Source organism: Oncorhynchus gorbuscha, linkage group LG18 (assembly GCF_021184085.1).
Source record: "Oncorhynchus gorbuscha isolate QuinsamMale2020 ecotype Even-year linkage group LG18, OgorEven_v1.0, whole genome shotgun sequence".
In the NCBI taxonomy this organism is placed as follows: domain Eukaryota; kingdom Metazoa; phylum Chordata; class Actinopteri; order Salmoniformes; family Salmonidae; genus Oncorhynchus; species Oncorhynchus gorbuscha.
The window spans coordinates 3,213,843-3,238,363 of NC_060190.1; the positions used below are offsets into that span (position 1 = coordinate 3,213,843).

The 24,521-nt window shown below is 41.9% G+C and overlaps 1 pseudogene; it reads left to right on the forward strand.

Annotated features, from left to right (window-relative positions):
* The window catches only part of LOC124003150, a 69,829-nt pseudogene extending 53,678 nt beyond the window's left edge, over positions 1 to 16,151 (forward strand).
* The last annotated feature ends 8,370 nt before the right edge of the window (positions 16,152 to 24,521 follow it).

Below are 24,521 nucleotides of genomic sequence, written 5' to 3' on the forward strand. Positions count from 1 at the left end.
AAAAATCCTACAATGTGATTTTCTGTATTTCTTCTTCTCATTTTGTCTGTCATAAATTAAGTGTACCTATGATGAAAATTACAGGCCTCTCTCATCTTTTTAAGTGGGAGAACAATTGGTGGCTGACTAAATACTTTTTTGCCCCACTGTATGTTAATCTCTAGGAGACAGAACAAGTCTCCTTCCTGAGCGGTATGACGGCTGTGTGGTCCCATGGTGTTTATACTTGCATACTGTTGTATGTAAAGATGAACATGGTATCTTCAGGCGTTTGGAAATTTCTCCAAAGGATGAACCAGACCTGTGGAGGTCTACAATAATTTTTCTGTGGTCTCGGGTGATTTCTTTTGATTTTCACATGATGTCAAGCAAAGAGGCACTGAGTGTGAAGGTAGGCCTTGAAATACATCCACAGGTACACCTCCAATTGACTCAAATTATATCAATTAGCCTATCAGAAGCTTTGAAAAACATGACATCATTTTCTGGCATTTTCCAAGCTGTTTAAAGGCAAAGTCAACATAGTGTATGTAAACTTCTGACCCACTGGAATTGTGATACAGTAAATTATAAGTGAAATAATCTGTCTGTAAACAATTGTTGGAAAAATGACTTTTGTCATGCACAAAGTAGATGTCCTAACCGACTTGCCAAAACTATAGTTTGTGAACAAGACATTTGTGGAGTGGTTGAAAACTGAGTTTTAATGACTTCAACCTAAGTGAATGTAAACATCCCTTGTATAGCCTCCACATTGACTCTGTACTGGTACCTCCTGTATATAGCCTCCACATTAACTCTGTACTGGTACCTCCTGTATATAGCCTCCACATTAACTCTGTACTGGTACCTCCTGTATATAGCCTCCACATTGACTCTGTACTGGTACCTCCTGTATATAGCCTCCACATTAACTCTGTACTGGTACCTCCTGTATATAGCCTCCACATTAACTCTGTACTGGTACCTCCTGTATATAGCCTCCACATTGACTCTGTACTGGTACCTCCTGTATATAGCCTCCACATTAACTCTGTACTGGTACCCCCTGTATATGTGTCACTGTCTGTCATCGCAAAATTTTCTCTCGACCTGTGTGAACCTATATTCTAAACTTTCATTCATAGGCTAGGTTGCTACCTCATGATGGGTATAGGGACAATTAGAGTATCATGTAGTAGCCTAAACCTATTGCTGTTACATTGAACAGGGTGAGGGACATATGAATGACAGTCGTCCAATATGCTGTAATAGAATTAAGGCCATGCTCATGGAAAAACAAATCGTCCTGCCTCATCTTAAACGGCACTGACCACCACTGTTTGGGTGGTGGACCACTCTTGGTACACATGGGAAACTGTTGAGCTGAAAAACCCAGCAGCGTTGCAGTTCTTGACACAAACCGGTGCACCTGGCACCTACTACCATACCCCGTGCAAAGTCACTTAAATATTTTGTCTTCCCCATTAACTCTCTAAATGGCACACATGCACAATCCATGTCTCATGTCTCAAGGCTTAAAAATCCTTATTTAACCTGTCTCCCCCCTTCATCTACACAGATTGAAGTGGATTTAATTGGTGACATCAGTAAGGGGTCATAGCTTTAGCCTGGATTCACCTAGTCTTTCTAAGTCATGGAAAGAGCAGGTGTTCTTAATGTTTTGTCTACCCAGTGTAAAGCACTACAGATAATCAAGTGCTATTTGCATGTGATGCGTTTGTTCTGTTGTTTACAGGATGATTTGTAACTTATAGAGCGTGGCTTTAAGGGAATAGTATGGTCACATGTAGATAAAAAAGAATGTGAAAAATTAACAGAGAAAATGTATATCAACACACTACCTATTCATATAAGTATTTATTAGTCATCTACATATTCATATTGAGCTTCTACGTCTGTGTACAGGAACGTATTATTTGGAAGAGAAAATGTATCAGCTTATTATTAAATAATTATGACGTTCTTCCCAATACATGGTCCTTCTGTAGCTCAGTTGGTAGAGCATGGCGCTTGTAACGCCAGGGTAGTGGGTTCGATCCCCGGGACCACCCATACGTAGAATGTATGCACACATGACTGTAAGTCGCTTTGGATAAAAGCGTCTGCTAAATGTCATATATTATATTATATTATCAAAAAGTGTTGTCACTATTGTTTCCAAACTGCGTTACCCACTCCAGCCAGCAGATGGCGATGAGCGTCTTTCAGTTGTCTCTTCTTGCGTGACGTATAATGGACTGGACGGACGATTCTTCAGGAACAACAACACGGATACTATTTCAACCACCTGGGTAGCTTGCTAGACAAGGTAAAACTGAAAGATTGACGTTTTAGGCCATGTTAATGTACATTAGCTAATCGCAGTGTATAAAACACAGTTCTGTTGACGTATTAACTGGTTAACTGTAACCTAATTTGCAACGATTTATGCTGAGCCTAGCACTAGGCTATTCGCTAATGCTAACTAGCTAGCTAACATCCCTGACCATGAGCTCACTAAACTACTCATCCCCTGCTAATGAAGAGGAGGTCTGCTGTTTTAATGTACATTAGCTAACCTCAGTGTTTTAAACAAGTTTCGTTTGACGTATCAACTGGTTCAATTTGCAAACGTGTTAAAGATTGATACTGTGCCTAGCACTAGGCTAGACACTAATGCTAGCTAGCTAGCTAACATCCCTGACCATGAGCTCACTAAACTACTCCTCCCTTGCTAATGAAGAGGATGTCTGCTGTATGGAGAAAGAATCTTTCAGAATGAAAAAGGAGGAAGAGGAGGCTGTTATAGTGAAAGAAGAGAAAGAACCGTTTAGAGAGGAAGATGATGCTATCTCAATAAAGGTGAAGGAGGAAGACGTTTTGAGAGTGAAAAAGGAGGAGACAGAAGATCCGATTAACACCAGTGAGTACTGTCTTTAACAGGGACACAAACTATGCCGTTGTTGAACTAATGTGCGGTTTTAAAGTGTTATTCTACTGAAGTTCTACACTTGAATATGTTGTTCAGTACTGTAGGAATTGTTAAAGGGTCAATCTGCCATTGGTTCATATATTTTTGGGACTTTTCAATTCGATGTATTGAATTCTCCATGTGGTCTATATTAAAGTTCCCCTCATCTAATATAACAGGCTTTTAAAATTCAATATTGAAGCATAATCTCTACTTAAAATATCAAAGGGACGCAAAAGCCACCCATTTCGTGGAACGACCCTTTTACATTTACGTCACAAACACTATTTTAGGAAATAATAATAAATAATAATAATAATAATAATATATGCCATTTAGCAGACGCTTTTATCCAAAGCGACTTACAGTCATGTGTGCATACATTCTACGTATGGGTGATCCCGGGGATCGAACCCACTACCCTGGCGTTACAAGCGCCATGCTCTACCAACTGAGCTACAGAAGGACCACACGTCCAGGGGTGTGTGTGTGTACTCACAGAGTGTGGTTGTGTGTGTGTGTGTGTGTGAGTGTGGTTGTGTATTTAGTGTGTGGTTGTGTGTTTAGTGTGTGTGTGTGGTGTGTGTGTGTGTGTGTGTGTGTGTGTGTGTGTGTGTGTGTGTGTGTGTGTGTGTGTGTGTGTGTGTGTGTGTGTGTACTCACAGAGTGTGTGTGTGTGTGTACTCACAGAGTGTGGTTGTGTATTTAGTGTGTGTGTGTGTGTACTCACAGAGTGTGTGTGTGTGTACTCACAGAGTGTGTGTGAAATCATGATGAAAGTGGCCATTTTAGACATATGCATGCCTCTTGTAAGACTCTATAATTGCAATAGATGGTCATCAGTTTACCATCTGTTTGATGTTCTCATTCACACAGGAGACAGACATGACTATGGTGGGTCCTCTGGGGAGCCTCAACAACATCCTGATGCTGACGAGGAAGAGAAGAGTCTCTCCAGATCAGAACACCAGAAGGTACAGCTTGGTCTGGTCTAGCATACAGCTTGCTCTATCGGGGGCTGGGTTTCTGTAAAGCACTTTATGTCAACAGTGACATCAGCATCCATAATGATATGTGTCTGTGTCCCCTCTTTATGGTTACCAGGACAACGCTAGCCCTTCCTCCCTCCCGGAGTCCCCGTGTTGTGCCTCTCCTGGTAGCACCTTACTGCTGGGTATGAAGAGGTTGTCTGTGCTGCTGGTGGACTGCAGGAAAACAACGGGGCTGAGTGGAACTGTGGGAGGTGGAGAAGAGAAGAAAGGATCAGATTTGACATGTCAAAGTAAGTGCTGTAATTTAGTTTGAACAAATAGATCTGTCCATTGGAATCTGTTACCAGGACAACCAGCAGAGTTCTGTTTGTTGACAGGAAGATAGACTGGTATCTGTTACCAGGACAACCAGCAGAGTTCTGTTTGTTGACAGGAAGATAGACTGGTATCTGTTACCAGGACAACCAGCAGAGTTCTGTTTGTTGACAGGAAGATAGACTGGTATCTGTTACCAGGACAACCAGCAGAGTTCTGTTTGTTGACAGGAAGATAGACTGGTACATTTCCACCACAGTAGACAGTTCTGTTAGTTGACATGTAAAACCTTGATGTACGTTGTTTTAGAGAGAAACCAATCGACCATATAAAACCTTGATGAAAGTTCGCTTTAGAGAGAAAGTTTCAAGATGATCTGATGTAAGGTGCATGTTTTACAAAAACCTTTTCCTAAAAACATGGATGTTACATTGCCTGTCCCAGTCAACCCCCCTCTCTTTACTAGACTGTAGAACAGGAACAAGGCCCTGCATTAAGGACCAAATTGTGATAAATAGAAATGTTTACCAGTTCCATTTAAGGACCAAACAACTGACAGCTGTGACAAATACATTTCAAAATAGTTGGCAAGAGATTTTCATTGTACTGATTCCATGGCACATGGTTTATGAATTGACACGCAAAATGACGCCGGATTCAAAGCTTCAATTATTATACAAAATTCTTGCAACCAATATAATGTTATATATGGGGATACAATCTTCCCAGCTCTGCAGATTTTGCTGCGAGAAGGCAGTCATTAGATCATTTATTTTGGTACTGTCCATATGTAGCTCGTTTTTGGTCACATGTCCAGGAATCGCTGAAGAATTGCAACATTTACCCAGAACTAACGCTGCAGATGGCAATACTGGGTGATTTGAAAAGTCCTATTCAATCAATCAATAATATTATAATTATTTTAACAAAAATGTTTATCTTTAATTTACAATCTGTAGAAACTATGAGAATTGAAAAGTTTAGTACTTTTGTGAAGCATCACAGTTAAAATATATATTGCAAATATAAATCCCATATGGATGTTAAGAGACAGATGGGAGGGGTTGAATGGAGCTGAAGGGACTGGATGGTGTTAATAGACAGATGGGAGGGGTTGAATGGAGCTGAATGGACTGGATGGTGTTAACTTGGCTTCTACTGCATTCGCGTAACAGGCAGGCTCCTCATGGAGTGCAATGAGAGGCAGGTGGTTAGAGCGTTGGTCAAGTTAACTGTAAGGTTGCAAGGCAGAATCCCCCGAGCTGACAAGGTGAAAATCTAGCATTCTGCCCCTGGACAAGGCAGTTAACCCACCGTTCCAAGGCTGTCATTGAAAATAAGAATGCGTTCTTAACTGACTTGCCGAGTTAAATAAAGATTCAATAAAGGTGTAAAAAAAAATCTGCAAAATCGCCGCCCAAAACTAACAAACCCGAGATCGGCCCTAATTAATCGGCCATTCAGATGAATCGGAATACATCTAATATGGATTATGTCAGTTTCAATGTTACGGTCTTTGATTCAATTATGTTTTTCAAACTCAGGCTGTGTGTGTTTATCTGCGTCATTCCTTGATCATTCCTTGTGGTCCTGTAGCTCAGTTGGTGGACTATAGTGCTTGTTAAACCAGGGTAGTGGGTTTGATTCCTGGGACCATCCATATGTAAAGTGTTTGCACACATGACTGCAAATCCCTTTGGATAAAAGTGTCTGCTAAATGGCAGATATATCCACTGATTATACCAAACATTTCGAACACCTTCCTAATATGGAGTTGGACCCTCCCCTTTTCCCCTCAGAATAGCCTCAATTCGTCGGGGCATGGACTCCACAAGGTGTCGAAAGCATTCCACAGAGATGCTGGCCCATGTTGACTCCAATGCTTCCCACAATTGTGCCAAGTTGGCTGGGTGTCCTTTGGGTGCAGTGGGGTCTCCTCAGAGGAGGAAGGGGAGAACCATCGTCCTCAGTTATTTTCAGAAAAATAAAAATGGTAAAATATTTAAAAGTGGTCCTTTTTAGATAAAACTATACTAAATATAATCACGTCACCAAATAATTTATTAAAACATACTATTTTGCATCCTCCTATGGGTATATTGACCACAATACAAAACCTAGGAGGATTATGGTTCTCAAGGCTTCCATAGACTTACACAGTTATTATGAAAACTTCCGGAGGACATCCTCCAACCCATCAGAGCTCTTGCAGCATGAACTGACATGATGTCCAACCAATGAAAGGATCAGAGAATGAATATAGTACTGAAAGCATAAGCTACAGCTAGCTAGCACTACAGTGCATAACATGTGGTGAGTAGTTGACTAAAAGAGAGAAAAATACAATAGTTGAACAGTTTTGAACAAATTATTTTATTCCAAAATGAAGGAGAAGCGAGAGAGATATTTCGTCATTTATTTTCCACTTTCAGTTTCACTTACTTAGCTAGCAAATGCAGCTATCTAGTTTAGTCTACTCAAACACTTGGCTCAAACAGAGCAATGCTATGTTAGCTAGCTGGCTATGACTATCCAACACAACACTGGAACTCTTCCAAGTCAAGGCAAGCTTTTGGTTTTACTAATTTATTGCCACTGGGACCCGCCAAGGTAAGTGCTAAACTGCGTACTGACTGTACACTGTAACGTTACTGCATGATTGTAGCAGGTTTACTAACGAGTTAGTTCTATTAGCTCTGTTGACTATGATGTTAATTTAGCTAATATGGTGACAACAATGTAAGCTGTGTGTAGCAGTTATGAAATGGTTTGGCTTGGAAAGGTTTTTTCTCCTGGTGACATACAGCTGATGTGTTGTGCATTGAAGTACAGAAACAAAGGGAGAAGGTTATAAGAGGAGAACACATAGATGCAAGAAGGAATACAACGTGTCTGTAATGAAAGTGAACTGTGTTTATGCATGATCAGGGGTGTATTCATTCCGCCGATTCTGTTGACAAACGTTGAAATGGAACAAAACGGGGATAAACATACCTGAATTTGTCCAGTGATATCTCTATTTCAGCTAGATGCAGGCGAGAGTGTGCAAGGCAGTATTGAATGTGTCACTGTCTGTCATCGCAAAATGTTCTCTCGACTTGTGTGAACCTACATTCTAAACTTTCATTCATAGGCTAGGTTGCTACCTCATAATGGGTATAGGGACAATTAGAGTATCATGTAGTAGCCTAAACCTATTGCTGTTACATTGAACAGGGTGAGGGACATATGAATGACAGTCGTCCAATATGCTGTAATAGAATTAAGGCCATGCTCATGAAAAAACACATCGTCCTGCCTCATCTTAAACGGCACAAACCACCACTGTTTGGGTGGTGGACCACTCTTGGTACACATGGGAAACTGTTGAGCTGAAAAACCCAGCAGCGTTGCAGTTCTTGACATAAACTGGTGTGCCTGGCACCTACTACCATACCCCGTGCAAAGTAACTTAAATATTTTGTCTTCCCCATTAACTCTCTAAATGGCACACATGCACAATCCATGTCTCATGTCTCAAGGCTTAAAAATCCTTATTTAACCTGTCTCCCCCCCTTCATCTACACAGATTGAAGTGGATTTAACTAGTGACATCAGTAAGGGATCATACCTTTAGCCTGGATTCACCTAGTCTTTCTAAGTCATGGAAGTAGCAGCTGTTCTTAATGTTTTGTCTACCCAGTGTAAAGCACTACAGATAATCAAGTGCTATTTGCATGTGATGCGTTTGTTCTGTTGTTTACAGGATGATTTGTATCTTATAGAGCGTGGCTTTAAGGGAATAGTATGGTCACATGTAGATAAAAACAATTGTGAAAAATTAACAGAGTAAATGTCTATAAACACACTAACTATTCATATAAGTATTTATTAATCATATTCATATTGAGCTTCTACGTCTGTGTACCGGAAAGTATTCGTTGTAAGACGTAAGAGAAAATATATCAGCTTATTGTTAAATAATTATGACGTTCTTTCCAATACAGAAAGTGTTGTCACTATTGTTTCCAAACTGCGTTACCCTCTCCAGCCAGCAGATGGCGATGAGCGTCTTTCAGGTGATGCTTCTTTCGTGACGTATAATGGACGGGACGGACGCTTCTTCAGGAACAACAACACGGATACTCTTTCAACCACCTCGGTAGCTTGCTAGACAACATACAACTGAAAGATTGACGTTTTAGGCCATGTTAATGTACATTATCTAATCTCAGTGTTTTAAACACAGTTCTGTTGACGTATTAACTGGTTAACTGTAACCTAATTTGCAAACTTGTTAAAGATTGATGCTGAGCCTAGCACTAGGCTAGTCGCTAATGCTAGCTAACATCCCTGACCATGAGTTCATTAAACTACTCATCCCTGCTATAGAAGAGGAGGTCTGCTGTTTGGAGAAAGAAGCTCTGGCAATGAACATTGAAGAAGAGGATGAGGTTACAGTGAAAGAAGAGAAAGAACATTTTAGAATGAAAAAGGAGGAAGAGGAGGCTGTTATAGTGAAGGAAGAAGATGCTGTTATAGTGGAAGAACATTTCAGAATGAAAAAGGAGGAAGAGGAGACTGTTATAGTGATAGAAGAGAGAACCGTTTAGAGAGGAAAAGGATGCTATCTCAATAAAGGTGAAGGAGGAAGATGTTTTTGGAGTGAAAGAGGAAGAGACAGAATATCAGATTAACACCAGTGAGTACTGTCTTTAACAGGGACACAAACTATGCCGTTGTAGAACTAATGTGTGGTTTTAAAGTGTTATTCTACTGAAGTTCTACACTTGAATATGTTGTTCAGTACTGTAGGAATTGTTAAAGGGTCGATCTGCCATTGGTTCATATATTTGAGGGACTTTTAAATTCGATGTATTGAATTCTCCATGTGGTCTACAGTAAAGTTCCCCTCATCTAGTATAACAGGCTTTTAAAATTCAATATTGAAGCATAATCTCTACTTAAAATATCAAAGGGACATATTCATGCCTCTTGTAAGACCCTATGATTTTATGAGACGGTTATAAGTTTACTATTCATTTTGATGTTCTCATTAACACAGGAGAGAGACATGACTATGGTGGATCCTCTGGGGAGCTTCAACAACATCCTGATGCTGACGAGACAGAGAAGAGTCTCTCCAGATCAGAACACAAGATGGTACAGCTTGGTCTGGTCTAGCATACAGCTTTCTCTCTCTGGGTCTGGGCTGGGTGTCTGTAAATCACTTTATGACAACAGTGACATCAGCATCCATAATGATATGTGTCTGTGTCCCCTCTTTATGGTTACCAGGACAACACTAGCCCTTCCTCCCTCCCGGAGTCCCTGTATCGTGCCTCTCCCGGTAGCACCTTACTGCTGGGTATGAAGAGGTTGTCTGTGCTGCTGGTGGACTGCAGGAAAACAACGGGTCTGAGTGGAACTGTGAGAAGAGGAGAAGAGAAGAAAGGATCAGATTTGACACATCAAAGTAAGTGCTGTAGTTTAGTTTGAACAAATACAATAGATCTGCCCACCGGTATCTGTTACCAGTTCTGTTAGTTGACAGGAAGATAGACTGGTGTATATGGATGTTATGAATATCATAACACTGAAAAAGGATTCTGCCAATGAAAAGAGAGAAACCAATTGACCATATAAAACCTTGATGAAAGTTACCTTTAGAGGGAAAGTTTCAAGATGATCTGATGTAAGGTGCTTGTTTTACAAAAACATTTCCTAAAAACATTATGGATGTTACATTGCCTGTCCCAGTCAACGCGGCTATCTTTAAAAGACTGTAGAACAGGCAAACTAAACTCAAGACTTTGGTCATTAATTAACTAGTACTGAAGAAAAGCTGTGATCAGGCTGCCCACTCAAGCAAAAGCTTCAAACTGTAACCAGTGCCGGCAACCTTGTTCAGGTTATCAATCAACCTACCAGGGTAGTGACAAAAAGTAGAGGAATGAAATCATCAACATGGTTTGATCATATCTTTACTAATGCTGCATAAATGGGTTTTAAAGCAGTATCCAGATCCATCAGATGTAGTGATCACAATATAGGAGCCATGTTTAGGAAAACCACCGTTCCAAAGGCTGGGACTAATATTGTGTATAAGAGGTCATACAATTTTTTGTAGTGATTCCTATGTTATTGATGTAAATAATATTTGTTGGTCCGTGGTGTGTAATGATGAGCAACCAGACACTGCCCATGACACATTTGAAGCTGCTTATCCCAGTTACTAATAAGCAGCACCCATTAAGAAAATGACTGTAAAAACTGTTAAATCCACGTGGATTGATGAGGAATTAATCAATGGTATTATGAAGAGGGAGGCAAAAGAGATGGCATATAGGTCTGGCTGAATAACTGATTGGCAAACGCATTGCAAATTGAGAAATCATTTGACTAAACTGAATATAAACACTAACTACACTATGAAACAAAGATAAATGACATGAAGAAAGTAAAAATCTTTGGAGCATCTTCAATGAAATTTTGCGCGAATAAAATCAACAATGACAAGTCACTGGTGTCTGACAGCGTGGATGGAAAATTGAGGATTAATAGCGGCCGATATTGCCATTCTATTTGCCTTGTCTTTAATTTAAGCCTACTAGAAAGTGTGTGCCCTCAGGCCTGGAGGGAAGCTAAAGTCATTCCACTACTCAAGAATAGTAAAGCTCCCTTTACTGGCTTAAATAGCTGATCAATCAGCCTGTTACCGACCCTTACAATTTTGGAAAAAAAATATTTGACCTGATACAATGCTATTTTACAGTAAACAAATATAGACTTTCAGCTTATAGGGAAGTTCATTCAACAAGCACAGCACTTACAAATGACTGATTGGCTGAGAGACATTGATGATAAAAATGGCTTTACACCCCCTGCTATATTGTGGATAAAGAGTTTTTCTTTTAAAATGTAACCTTTATTTAACTAGGCAAGTCTGTTATAAACAAATTCTTTTTTTCAATGATGGCCTAGGACTGCCTTGTTCAGGGGCAGAACGACAGTTTTTTACCTTGTCAGCTCAGGGTTTCGATCCAGCAATCTTTCGGTTACTGGCTTACCGCTCTAACCACTAGGCTACCTGCCGCCCCAGAGCTACCTGTCTAACAGAACACAGAGTGTTCTTTAATGGAAGCCTGTACAACAAAATCAAGTTTGAATCAGGAATTCCCCGGGGCAGCTGTTTGGTACCTACTTTTTAAAATCTTTACCAACAACATGCCAATGACATTTGAGTAAAGCCAGTGAGTCTATGTATGCGTTGACTCAACACTGTACTTGTCAGCTACTACATCGACTGAAATGACTTCAACACTTAACATAGAGCTGCAGTTAGTATCAGAATGGGTGTCAAGGAATAAGTTAGTCCTAAATATTTCTGATTACCTTAAAACCTCTTGGTGTTAGGGGGCACTATTTTCATTTTTTGAAAAAAACGTCCCCGTTTTAAACGGGATATTTTGTCAGTAAAAGATACTAGAATATGCATATAATTGACAGCTTTGGATAGAAAACACTCTAACGTTTCCAAAACTGTAAAGATATTGTCTGTGAGTATAACAGAACTGATGTTGCAGGCGAAAGCCTGAGAAAAATCCAATCCGGAAGTGCCCCAGGTTTTGAAAGCGCTGCGTTCCAATGACTCCCTATATGGCTTTGAATGTACCATCAACAAGCTTATGCTTTCTACGTATTCCCCAAGGTGTCTACAGCATTGTGACGTAGTTTTACGCATTTCTATTGAAGAATAGCCGTATGGGGGCACATTGCGTAAGTGGTCACATGGTGGCTCCGAGAGAGATTCTCACGTAAAGTGCAGAGGTAGCCATTACTCCAATCGGTCCTTGAGAAAAAGGAATTGTCCCGACGGATATATTATCAAATAGATATTAGAAAAACACCTTGAGGATTGATTCTAAACAACGTTTGCCATGTTTTTGTCGATATTATGGAGCTAATTTGGAATATTTTTCGGAGTTGTGACTGCAATTTCCGGGCGATTTCTCAGCCAAACGTGAAGAACAGAGCTATTTCGCCTACAAAAATAATATTTTGGGAAAAAATGAACTTTGGCTGTCTACCTGGGAGTCTCGTGAGTGAAAACATCCGAAGTTCAAAGGTAAACGATTTAATTTGATTGCTTTTCTGATTTCCGTGACAAGTTTGCCTGCTGCTAGCAAGGCATAATGCTATGCTAGGCTATGATAAACTTACACAGACGCTTGTCTAGCGTTGGCTGTAAAGCATATTTTGAAAATCTGAGATGACAGGGTGATTAACAAAAGGCTAGGCTATGTTCCAATATATTTCACTTGTGATTTTCATGAATAGGAATATTTTCTAGGAAGATTTATGTCCGTTGCGTTATGCTAATTAGTGTCAGATGATGGTAACGGTCCCGTTCACGGGCTGGGTGTCACTACAGGTTAAGTTACATGGCCTACTATGCTAATTCTGTAGCGGCATTGTTAGAGAGGGCTAAATAAATATTTTGTTGGTGCGCCAGGCAGGTATTAACCCTAGTTATTAAACTTAGTTATTACCTATTATAACATTATTATTATAAAATATTATTAAAACCGAAAGGATGAGAGTAGAATAGATAGAGTAGCGCTTCCAGACACATTCTAAACAGGATGTCTTAAAGGAGGACTGTAGCATCTAATGATGAAACATTATGGAGTCTTAAAGGAGGACTGTAGCATCTAATGATGAAACATTATGGAGTCTTAAAGGAGGACTGTAGCATCTAATGATGAAACATTATGGAGTCTTAAGCTTTAATTTGTGGCATTGCACTTGTGAATGCATGAAATTTAAATATTTCAAAAAAATATATATATATATTTTGCACTCTGCAATTTCACCGGATTTTGTTGAAATGTTCCGCTAGCGGAATCCCTAGCCATAACAGGTTTTAATGTGTTTGAGCCAATCAGTTTTGTTGTGACAAGGTAGGGGTGGTATACAGAAGATAGCCCTATTGGGTAAAAGACAAAGTCCATATTATGTCAAGAGCAGCTCAAATAAGCAAAGAGAAACAACAGTCCATTACTTTAAGGACCACCACAAGAATGGAAGTTCCAGAGTTACTTCTGATGCATAAGTTCATTAGAGTTACCAGCCTTAGAAATTGCAGCCCAAATAAATGCTTCAAAGTTCAAGTAACAGACACATCTCAACATCATCGGTTCAGAGGAGACTGCGTGAATCAGGCCTTCATGGTCCAATTGCTGCAAGGAAACCACTACTAAAGGACACCAATAAGAAGAAGAGACTTGCTTGGGCCAAGAAACACGAGCAATGGACATTAGACCGGTGGATATCTGTCCTCTGGTCTGATGAGTCCAAATTTGAGATTTTTGGATCCGAGCGTCATGTCTTTGTGAGACGAGGAGTAGATCAACAGATTATCTCCGCATGTGTGGTTCCCACCGTGAAGCATGGAGGAGGAGATGTGATGGTGTGCGGGTGCTTTGCTGTTGACAATGTCATTGATTTATTTATTCAAGTCACCCTTAACCAGCATGGCTTCCACACCATTCTACAGCTATATGCCATCCCATCTGGTTTGGGCTTAGTCCCACTGTCATTTGATTTTCAACAGGACAATGACCCAACACACCTCCAGGCTGTGTAAGAGGTATTTGACCAAGAAGGAGAGTAATGGAGTGCTGCATCAGATGACCTGGCCTACACAATCCCCGACCTCAACCAAATCAAGAGGGTTTGGGATGAGTTGGATCGCAGAGGTGAAGGGAAAGCGGCCTACAAGTTCTCAGCATATGTGGGAACGCCTACAAGACTGTTGGAAAAGAATTCCAGGTGAAGCTGTTTGAGAGAAAGCAAGGGTGGCAACTTTTGAAGAATAAAATATATATTTTTGATTTAACACTTGTGGTTACTACATGATTCCATGTGTTTTTTAATCATTTTGATGTCTTTATTATTCTACAATGTAGAAAATAGTAAAAAATACAGAAAAACCCTTAAATGAGTAGGTGAGTCCAAACTTTTGACTGGTACTGTACATTAAATTCCCCGACAACAGCTCCAGTGGACATTCCTGCAGTCAGCATGCCAATTGCCCGCTCCCTCAGAGATCTGTGGCATTGTTGTGTGAACAAACTGCACATTTTCGATGTAGCCTTTTATTATCCCCAGCACAAGGTGCACCTGTGTAATAAGAAAGCTGTTCAATCAGCTTCTTGATATGCCTCACCTGTCAGGTGGATGGATTATCTTGGCAAAGAATACATGTTGACTAACAGTGATGCTCATGAAACATCTTTTTTTTGTGTTCTGACTTGTAAAACAGGATGAATAAGTAATGTAAACATAGCAGTAATTACCAGGAAGCTCTACATTTGTTTTAAAATCACACTAAGATTGTTAAAACTGGCCTCAGGTTATTGAGAGATCTGATTTAGGATTTACCCTCGTAGCAAGGTTGTTTTATCATGTGCTTTCATTCCGGTCTCTATTTAAAAACAACACTATGTTTGGCAGGAGAAAGACCAGACTCAGAGGAACCAGAGCCAGGGACGTCCAAACCAGCAAGACGACACCAGTGCTCCCAGTGTGAAAAGAGTTTTAAACAGAAAGCACAACTGAAAACACACAAGAGAATACACACAGGAGAGAAGCCTTACCAATGCTCCCAATGTGGAAAGTGTTTCACCCGGTCGGGGATGCTGAAACGACATGAGAGAATACACACAGGAGAGAAGCCTTACCACTGTTCCCAGTGTGGAAAGTGTTTCACCTGGTCGGGGATGCTGAAACGACATGAGAGAATACACACGGGAGAGAAGCCTGGAGAGAAGCCTTACCACTGCTCCCAGTGTGGAAAGTGTTTCAAGCAGTCGGGGGAGCTGAAACAGCATGAGAGAATACACACGGGGAGAAGCCTTACCACTGCTCCCAGTGTGGAAAGTGTTTCACCTGGTCGGGGATGCTGAAACAACATGAGATAATACACACAGGAGAGAAGCCCTACCACTGCTCCCAATGTGGAAAGTGTTTCAACCAGAGTGGACACCTGAAACAACACGAGAGAATACACACAGGGGAGAAGCCTTACCACTGCTCTGAGAGAACATGAGAGAATACACACAGGGGAGAAGCCTTACCACTGCTCCCAATGTGGAAAGTGTTTCACTCAGTCGGGGAAGCTGAAAAAACATGAGAAAATACACACAGGAGAGAAGCCCTACCACTGCTCCCAATGTGGAAAGTGTTTCAACCAGAGTGGACACCTGAAACGACATGAGAGAACACACAGGGGAGAAGCCTTACCACTGCTCCCAATGTGGAAAGTGTTTCACTCAGTCGGGGAAGCTGAAAGAACATGAGAAAATACACACAGGAGAGAAGCTTTACCACTGCTCCCAATGTGGAAAGTGTTTCAAGCAGTCGGGGGAGCTGACACAGCATGAGAGAATACACACGGGAGAGAAGCCTTACCACTGCTCCCGTGGAAAGTGTTTCACTCAGTCGGGGAAGCTGAAAAAACATGAGAAAATACACACATGAGAGAAGCCCTACCACTGCTCCCAATGTGGAAAGTGTTTCAACCAGAGTGGACACCTGAAACGACATGAGAGAATACACACGGGAGAGAAGCCTTACCACTGCTCCCGTGGAAAGTGTTTTGCCCGTTCGGGGGATCTGAAACTACACGGGAGAATACACACAGGAGAGAAGCCTTACCACTGCTCCCAGTGTGGAAACCATTTGCCCATTTAGGAAGCCTTAAAGAACACATTAGACTGCACACAAAATCAAATCAAAATCAAATTGTATTTGTCACATACACATGGTTAGCAGATGTTAAATGCGAGTGTAGCGAAATGCTTGTGCTTCTAGTTCCGACAATGCAGTGATAACCAACAAGTAATCTAACTAACAATTCCAAAACTACTGTCTTATACAAAGTGTAAGGGGATAAGGAACATGTACATAAGGATATATGAATGAGTGATGGTACAGAGCAGCATACAGTAGATGGTATCGAGTACAGTATATACATATGAGATGAGTGTGTAGACAAAGTAAACAAAGTGGCATAGTTAAAGTGGCTAGTGATACATGTGTTACATAAGGATGCAGTCGATGATGTAGAGTACAGTATATACATATTCATATGAGATGAATAATGTAGGGTAAGTAACATTATATGAGGTAGCATTGTTTAAAGTGGCTAGTGATATATTTACATCATTTCCCATCAATTCCCATTATTAAAATGGCTGGAGTTGGGTCAGTGTCAATGACAGTGTGTTGGCAGCAGCCACTCAATGTTAGTGGTGGCTGTTTAACAGTCTGATGGCCTTGAGATAGAAGCTGTTTTTCAGTCTCTCGGTCCCAGCTTTGATGCACCTGTACTGACCTCGCCTTCTGGATGATAGCGGGGTGAACAGGCAGTGGTTCGGGTGGTTGATGTCCTTGATGATCTTTATGGCCTTCCTGTAACAACGGGTGGTGTAGGTGTCCTGGAGGGCAGGTAGTTTGCCCCCGGTGATGCGTTGTGCAGTCCTCACTACCCTCTGGAGAGCCTTACGGTTGAGGGCGGAGCAGTTGCCGTACCAGGCGGTGATACAGCCCGCCAGGATGCTCTCGATTGTGCATCTGTAGAAGTTTGTGAGTGCTTTTGGTGACAAGCCGAATTTCTTCAGCCTCCTGAGGTTGAAGGCTTAGAAAAGCTCAGACTGTGGGAAAACATATTACTCATAAGTCACTTAAACGTCACTAGAGAATCCACACAGGAGAGAGAAATTACTTCTCTTAGCGTGTATGTTGATATTTCACATCACATTAACTTAAAATTAATCAGAGAACATACACAGTGCTCCTGTTGTATTATATTGTTGACTGACATTTACATTTAAGTCATTTAGCAGATGCTCTTATCCAGAGCGACTTACAAATTGGTGCATTCACCTTATGACATCCAGTGGAACAGTCACTTTACAATAGTGCATCTAAATCTTAAAGGGGGGGTGAGAGGGATTACTTATCCTATCCTAGGTATTCCTTAAAGAGGTGAGGTTTCAGGTGTCTCCGGAAGGTGGTGATTGACTCCGCTGTCCTGGCGTCGTGAGGGAGTTTGTTCCACCATTGGGGGGCCAGAGCAGCGAACAGTTTTGACTGGGCTGAGCGGGAGCTGTACTTCCTCAGTGGTAGGGAGGCGAGCAGGCCAGAGGTGGATGAACGCAGTGCCCTTGTTTGGGTGTAGGGCCTGATCAGAGCCTGGAGGTACTGAGGTGCCGTTCCCCTCACCGCTCCGTAGGCAAGCACCATGGTCTTGTAGCGGATGCGAGCTTCAACTGGAAGCCAGTGGAGAGAACGGAGGAGCGGGGTGACGTGAGAGAACTTGGAAAGGTTGAACACCAGACGGGCTGCGGCGTTCTGGATGAGTTGAAGGGGTTTAATGGCACAGGCAGGGAGCCCAGCCAACAGCGAGTTGCAGTAATCCAGACGGGAGATGACAAGTGCCTGGATTAGGACCTGCGCCGCTTCCTGTGTGAGGCAGGGTCGTACTCTGCGGATGTTGTAGAGCATGAACCTACAGGAACGGGCCACCGCCTTGATGTTGGTTGAGAACGACAGGGTGTTGTCCAGGATCACGCCAAGGTTCTTAGCGCTCTGGGAGGAGGACACAATGGAGTTGTCAACCGTGATGGCGAGATCATGGAACGGGCAGTCCTTCCCCGGGAGGAAGAGCAGCTCCGTCTTGCCGAGGTTCAGCTTGAGGTGGTGATCCGTCATCCACACTGATATGTCTGCCAGACATGCAGAGATGCGATTCGCCACCTGGTCATCAGAAGGGGGAAAGGAGAAGATTAATTGTGTGTCGTCTGCATAGCAATGATAGGAGAGACCATGTGAGGTTATGACAGAGCCAAGTGACTTGGTGTATAGCGAGAATAGGATCCAAGCGTGGGCCGCGCCGGAGATGCCCAACTCGGAGAGGGTGGAGAGGAGGATCTGATGGTTCACAGTATCGAAGGCAGCCGATAGATCTAGAAGGATGAGAGCAGAGGAGAGAGAGTTAGCTTTAGCAGTGCGGAGCGCCTCCGTGATACAGAGGAGAGCAGTCTCAGTTGAATGACTAGTCTTGAAACCTGACTGATTTGGATCAAGAAGGTCATTCAGAGAGAGATAGCGGGAGAGCTGGCCAAGGACGGCACGTTCAAGAGTTTTGGAGAGAAAAGAAAGAAGGGATACTGGTCTGTAATTGTTGACATCGGAGGGATCGAGTGTAGGTTTTTTCAGAAGGGGTGCAACTCTCGCTCTCTTGAAGACGGAAGGGACGTAGCCAGCGGTCAGGGATGAGTTGATGAGCGAGGTGAGGTAAGGGAGAATGTGTTTAGTAAGTCGCTCTGGATAAGAGCGTCTGCTAAATGACTTAAATGTAAATGTAAATATGAAATTAAATGGTACAGGGTATACTCAAACATATATTTGTTTGTTTTTATTAGAAAACATGAATTGAATATGGAGTCTGTCAGTTTGAATATAAAGAAGATCAGGTTCCTTCTTTTAAACGGTCCTTTTTTTAAACTCTGTGTTTATCTGGGTGTGTCATTCCTCCAGCACTACAGATAATCAAGTGATATTTGGATGTGATGCATTTGTTCCATTGTTGACATTTGCATTGTTGGCCTACTGATGATTTAATGAAATGAAAATGTTCAGACTCTGTAATGGAAAACGTTAATTGTTTGTGTGTCCACATAACTGAGTATGTGACTAACCTTGTGAAACTGTCCTATTATAATCTCCTGGTTTTGGGACTATCATCCTGTGTTGCAAACCAATTTACACCTGTGTCCTTGTATGAATAAAGTCCCTCCCAGGAACAGGCAACTATAAAGATATGTGCTAATCACCCAATGCTTCAGGAATTCAGACTGTCTACACTGCACTGTGCAACTCTGTTATTCTCTCTGAGCTCAGAAATAAAGAATCTTGGTTTGACTTGGACTCCAGCAGATCCTTATTTTATAATATCCACCACAACTCTCCCACAGATTGCTGTTTATCATTGTCTCATAGAAGAGTTCCTCTTTCGACTTTCCTGGGGGCAATTACAAACCTTATTTTATTTGTCAAATGGCAAACAAGCATCAGTCATCATGTCACCAGATTAAGACCCTTAAAATGTATTGGAATTGAGCATCAAGCTCATCACATGTAGTTTCACAACCCTGTGAAGTTCATAACTTATTTCATCTGTAGCCTAATAAACTACATGGTTCTCCAAGTTTTAGAGGGAGGACCACACAACATATCATCACGTGACTCCAAGTTAACTAAGACATGATGGTTATTATATCAATATTTGTACATAAAGGAGTTTCCATCGCCATTTCTCACTAAAACTTTTTTACTGACACAACCCACCATGTCAAACGAACTAACATATCGTCTGTCGCCATTTATAAAAATGTTCAGGCATATCCTGTTTCCATCAGCCCGGTCATTACTTTTGAAATGGTTGGATCAATATCCACCTTCATGATATGGATGAAGCCTGATTTGGAATGTCTGAGTAGTTCTATCTGATGTCATAATACACCCCTCTGATAGTGATACATTTGTTACTTACAGGGCACCACTGCCCCTGACCAGCTGAATGCAGGTGGGCTCTCCTGTCAACATGGGGCTCCTGCTGCAGGAAGCCTAGCGGTTAACAGTGTTGGGCCAGTAACTGAAAGATCCCTGGTTTGAATCCCAGAGAGGACTAGGTGGAAAATCTGTCAATGTGCCCTTGAGGGCTGCAACAGGAGCCTCATGTTGACAGGAGAGCCCAGCTGCACTCAGCTGGCCAGGTGTCGTAACAGGAACAGGATGTGCCTGTCCAACACTCTTCCCCACATCAAGGATGGTGTCACATGGTCACGCAGCTCTCTTCATTGAGGAGACACACTAGAAGCATCAGTAAGTCATCACAAATGACTATTTCTAAAGAAAGATTATAGACAAGTAGAATGGGACAGGTTTCTTATAGGCTCCACATTACTGGACATAATAACATATTAACTTTGTGCTGTTGATGTATTGCTGCTAATAATATTATTTCAGAGAGTCTGAAACTCTGCTCCTAACAAGGAAGTACTCTGCTCCTAACAAGGAAGTACTCTGCTCCTAACAAGGAAGTACTCTGCTCCTAACAAGGAAGTACTCTGCTCCTAACAAGGAAGTACTCTGCTCCTAACAAGGAAGTACTCTGCTCCTAACAAGGAAGTACTCTGCTCCTAACAAGGAAGTACTCTGCTCCTAACAAGGAAGTACTCTGCTCCTAACAAGGAAGTAATCTGCTCCTAACAAGGAAGTACTCTGCTCCTAACAAGGAAGTACTCTGCTCCTAACAAGGAAGTACTCTGCTGCTAACAAGGAAGTACTCTGCTCCTAACAAGGAAGTACTCTGCTCCTAACAAGGAAGTACTCTGCTCCTAACAAGGAAGTACTCTGCTCCTAACAAGGAAGTACTCTGCTCCTAACAAGGAAGTACTCTGCTGCTAAAAAGGAAGTAATCTGCTCCTAACAAGGAAGTACTCTGCTCCTAACAAGGAAGTAATCTGCTCATAACAAGGAAGTACTCTGCTCCTAACAAGGAAGTACTCTGCTCCTAACAAGGTAGTACTCTGCTCCTAACAAGGAAGTACTCTGCTCCTAACACGTAAGTACTCTGCTCATAACAAGGAGGTACTCTGCTCATAACAAGGAGGTACTCTGCTCCTAACAAGAAAGTACTCTGCTCCTAACAAGCCACCAATTGTGCAAGTTCTCCCACTTAAAAAAATGAGAGAGGCCTGTAATTTACATCAGGAGATACCTTAATACCAGCAACAGTGTGTGAAAACCTTGTGAAGACTTACAGAAAAAAATTGACCTCTGTCATTGCCAACACAGGGTATATAACAAAGTATTGAGATAAACAACGTGATTTTCTGGATTTTTTTCTCATTTTGTCTGTCATAGTTGAAGTGTACCTATGATGAAAATTACAGGCCTCTCTCATTTTTTTAAGTGGGAGAACTTGCACAATTGGTGGCCGACTAAATACTTTTTTGCCCCACTGTATGTTAATCTCTAGGAGATAGAACAAGTCTCCTTCCTGAGCGGTATGACGGCTGTGTGGTCCCATGGTGTTTATACTTGCATACTGTTGTATGTAAAGATGAACATGGTATCTTCAGGCGTTTGGAAATTTCTCCGAAGGATGAACCAGACCTGTGGAGGTCTACAATTCTTTTTCTGAGGTCTTGGCTGATTTCCACATGATGTCAAGCAAAGAGGTACTGAGTTTGAAGGTAGGCCTTGAAATACATCCACAGGTACACCTCCAATTGACTCAAATTATGTCAATTAGCCTATCAGAAGCTTCAAAAAATATGACATCATTTCTGGCATTTTCCAAGCTGTTTAAAGGCAAAGTCAACATAGTGTATGTAAACTTCTGACCCACTGGAATTGTGATACAGTGAATTATAAGTGAAATAATCTGTCTGTAAACAATTGTTGGAAAAATGACTTATGTCATGCACAAAGTAGATGTCCTAACCGACTTGCCAAAACTATAGTTTGTTAACAAGACATTTGTGGAGTGGTTGAAAACCGAGTTTTAATGACTCCAATCTCAGAGTATGTAAACATCCCTGTATATAGCCTCCACATTAACTCTGTACTGGTACCTCCTGTATATAGCCTCCACATTAACTCTGTACTGGTACCTCCTGTATATAGCCTCCACATTGACTCTGTACTGGTACCTCCTGTATATAGCCTCCACATTAACTCTGTACTGGTACCTCCTGTATATAGCCTCCACATTGACTCTGTACTGGTACCTCCTGTATATAGCCTCCACAATGACTCTGTACTGGTACTTCCTGTATACAGCCTCCACGTTGACTCTGTACTGGTACTTCCTGTATATAGCCTCCACATTGACTCTGTACTGGTACCTCCTGTATATAGCCTCCACATTGACTCTGTACTGGTACCCCCTGTATATAGCCTCCACATTGACTATGTACTGGTACCCCCTGTATATAGCCTCCACATTGACTCTGTACTGGTACCTCCTGTATATAGCCTCCACATTGACTCTGTACTGGTACTTCCTGTATTTAGCCTCCACATTGACTCTGTACTGGTACCTACTGTATTTAGCCTCCACATTGACTCTGTACGGGTACCTCCTGTATATAGCCTCCACATTGACTCTGTACTGGTACTTCCTGTATTTAGCCTCCACATTGACTCTGTACTTCCTGTATTTTGCCTCGTTATTGTTTTTTTATTGTTACTTTTTTTATTTAGGAAATATTTTCTTAACCCTTATATTTCTTAACTACATTGTTGGTTAAGGGCTTGTCAGTAAGCATCAGTGAAATACGGAACCGTTCGGTGTTTCATCTAAAGGGTGGCATCCCTAAATCTAAATATTCTTGTTACATTGCACAACCTTCAATGTTATGTCATAATTACTTAAAGTCCTGGCAAATTAGTTCGCAATGAGCCAGGCTGCCCAAACTGTTGCATCTACCCTGACTCTGCGTGCAATGAACGCAAGTAGTTATAACTAGTGATTATGATTGATTGATTATTCTTTATAAGAAGTTTAATGCTAGCTAGCAATTTAACTTGGCTTCTACTACATTCCTGTAACAGGCAGGCTCCTCATGGAGTGCAATGAGAGGCAGGTGGTTAGAGCGTTGGACTAGTTAACTGTAAGGTTGCAAGTTTGGATCCCCCGAGCTGACAAGGTGAAATTCTAGCGTTCTACCCCTGGACAAGGCAGTTAACCACCGTTCCTAGGCCGTCATTGAAAATAAGAATGTGTTCTTAACTGACTTGCCTAGTTAAATAAAGATTAAATAAAGGTGTAAAAAATAAATGTTATAAAAACTTGAAATCGGCCCTAATTAATCGGCCTACGTCTAATATGAAGTATGTCAGTTTCAATGTTACGGTCTTTGATTCAATTATATTTTTGAAACTCAGGCTGTGTGTGTTTATCTGCGTCATTCCTTGATCATTCCTTGTGGTCCTGTAGCTCAGTTGGTAGAGTATAGTGCTTGTTAAACCAGGGTAGTGGGTTTGATTCCTGGGACCATCCATATGTAAAGTGTTTGCAAACATGACTGCAAATCCCTTCGGATAAAAGTGTCTACTAAATGGCAGATATATCCACTGATTATACCAAACATTTCGAACACCTTCCTAATATGGAGTTGGACCCTCCCCTTTCTCCCTAAGAATAGCCTCAATTCGTCGGGGCATGGACTCTACAAGGTGTCGAAAGCTTTCCACAGGGATGCTGGCACATGTTGACTCCAATGCTTCCTTTGGGTGCAGTGGAGGCTCCTCAGAGGAGGAAGGGGAGGCTCCAGAGAGGAGGAAGGGGATGCTCCTCAGAGGAGAAAGGGGAGGCTCCTCAGAGGAAGAAGGGGAGGCTCCTAAGAGAAGGAAGAGGAGCTTCCTCAGAGGAGAAAGGGGAGGCTCCTCAGAGGAGGAAGTGGAGGCTCCCGAGAGGAGGAAGAGGAGCTTCCTCAGAGGAGGAAGTGGAGGCTCCCGAGAGGAGGAAGAGGAGCTTCCTCAGAGGAGGAAGGGGAGGCTCCCGCGAGGAGGAAGAGGAGCTTCCTCAGAGGAGAAAGGGGAGGCTCCTGAGAGGAGGAAGTGGAGGCTCCTGAGAGGAGGAAGGGGTCGACCCTCCTCCTCAGTGATTTTCGTAAAAATGAAAATAAAACATGTAAAAAAGTTTAATCCTTTTTAGATAAAACTATATTAAAAATAATCACGTCACCAAATTATTGATGAAAACATGAAGGTCTACAGTAGCCTCAGCAGCATTCTGTAGGGTAGCACCATGGTGTAGCCTGGAGAACAGCGAGTTTCCGTTTCTCCTCTGAGTAATTTGACTTCAATACAAACCTATGAGGTTTTGGAAACTTTTTTTTTCACCTGGTCACATACAGCTGATGTGTTGTGCATTGAAGTCCAGAAGTGTGTGGTCCTTCTGTAGCTCAGTTGGTAGAGCATGGCGCTTGTAACGCCAGGGTAGTGGGTTCGATTCCCGGGACCACCCATACGTAGAATCTATGCACACATGACTGTAAGTCGCTTTGGATAAAAGCGTCTGCTAAATGGCATATATTATATTATTATTATATTAAGCGAAGGGAAAAGGTGAGAGGAGGAGAGAAGGAATACAACGTGGCTGTAATGAAAGTGATCTCTGTTTACACATGATCAGGGGT